The sequence below is a fragment of the Pongo abelii genome, chromosome 10, assembly GCF_028885655.2.
Source record: "Pongo abelii isolate AG06213 chromosome 10, NHGRI_mPonAbe1-v2.0_pri, whole genome shotgun sequence".
Lineage (NCBI taxonomy): Eukaryota > Metazoa > Chordata > Mammalia > Primates > Hominidae > Pongo > Pongo abelii.
In genome coordinates, this window is record NC_071995.2 from 81,348,087 (window position 1) to 81,349,906 (window position 1,820).

The following is a 1,820-nucleotide window of genomic DNA, read 5'->3' on the forward strand; positions in this document are numbered from 1 at the left end:
CATTATCATGATTGGTATACAAGGCTTTTAGTTGACCTTGCAGAGGGAGGAGTGTACATCTGTTCTTTTATCTTTTTGCAGGGGGTTTGGGGAAGGGAGTGCCAAGGTGGGAAACAATATGGTGAAAATAGCCTGAGGCAGGGCAGAATAATGCCTGCAGATGGCATCTTGTCACTCCTTTCTCAACTTTCCTGAAGAGAAGGAAGAGGTTACTGACAATAACAATGTAAAAATACCTTGTACACAGCTCTCTTTCCCATCTTGCAAGATGGCGGGTGAAAAGGTTGAGAAGCCAGATACTAAAGAGAAAAAACTCAAAGCCAAGAAGGCTGATGCTGGTGGCAAGGTGAAAAAGAATAACCTCAAGGCTAAAAAAACCCAGAAGAGAAAGCCCCATTGCAGCTGCAATCCTGTCCTTGTCAGAGGAATTGGCAGGTATTCCCGATCTGCTGTGTATTCCAGAAAGGCCATGTAAAGAGGAAGAACTCAGCCACAAATCCAAGGTTAAAAAGAAAAAGAAAAAGAAGGAGAAGGTTCTTGCAACTGTTACAAACCAGTTGATGGTGAAAAGAACTGCAGTACCCGGGTGGTTAAACTTCGCAAAATGCCTAGATATTATCCTACTGAAGATGTGTCTCGAAAGCTGTTGAGCCATGGCAAAAAACCCTTCTGTCAGCACGTAGAAAACTGCGAGCCAGCATCACCCCAGGGACCATTCTGATCATCCTCACTGGATGCCACAGGGGCAAGAGGGTGGTTTTCCTGAAGCAGCTGGCTAGTGGCTTGTTACTTGTGACTGGACCTCTGGTCCTCAACGAGTTCGTCTACGAAAAACACACCAGAAATTTGTCATTGCCACCTCAACCAAAATTGATATCAGCAATGTAAAAAATCCCAAAACATCTTACTGATGCTTACTTCAAGAAGAAGCTGCAGAAGCCCAGACACCAGGAAAGTGAGATCTTCGACACAGAAGAAGAGAAATATGAGATTATAGAGCATCACAAGATCGATCAGAAAGCTGTGGACTCACAAATTTTACCAAAAATCAAAGCTATTCCTCAGCTCCAGGGCTATCTGCGATCTGTGCTTGCCCTGACGAATGGAATTTATCCCCATAAATTGGTGTTCTAAATGTCTTAAGAACCTAAATAGCTGACTACAAAAAAACATACCTTGTACACAAACACTATTTTTATGATTTATAGAGAACCTCTATGTATATTATATATATAAACGTATTCTATTAATCTTCATGGCCATAATTTGTGGTTTTGAAAAGGATACTAAAATTCAGGGACCTAAAGTACTAGCCAGTGGCAGACACATTCACAAACCCAGATCTCCTAACTACTTTGCATTATAATCCCAACATTCTCTAAAAGATGTCTGTTAGTTTTCATATAACTTTCCAGCTTCACAGGGGAACTGCAAAGCTTACTTCCTATTTGAAATTAAGATCGTTACTCTCTCAGAAGAAAGCTTCTGAATACAAAACATAATGGCATAGTAATGAGCTTTCCGGACTAAATCAACCATCTCTCATACCCTCAAATATTACCCTCCCTTTGCTTCCCGCAGTGTCCAAAGTAAGTTCAACCCGAACAGTAGGAGGTTGCAGGGCATAGAAATTGGAAGTTGAAAGAGGTTGAATAACATATAAGAATGAGCCCTTATGAATAGTGAAATCTGGTTTAGAAAAACTACCTTTTTGGAAGAGCCCCCAGGGTGAAGAGAAGTGACCCTGTTACTTAGAGACAGATCTGGAACTATGAACAATCTCTTTTTTTTAGTTTCTTGTCTTTCAAAATGTATGATCC

General features: G+C 40.9%; 1 pseudogene; it reads left to right on the forward strand.

Moving 5' to 3' along the window:
- The first annotated feature begins 234 nt into the window (after positions 1-234).
- Positions 235-1,148, forward strand: LOC100451757 (large ribosomal subunit protein eL6-like; annotated as a pseudogene).
- The last annotated feature ends 672 nt before the right edge of the window (positions 1,149-1,820 follow it).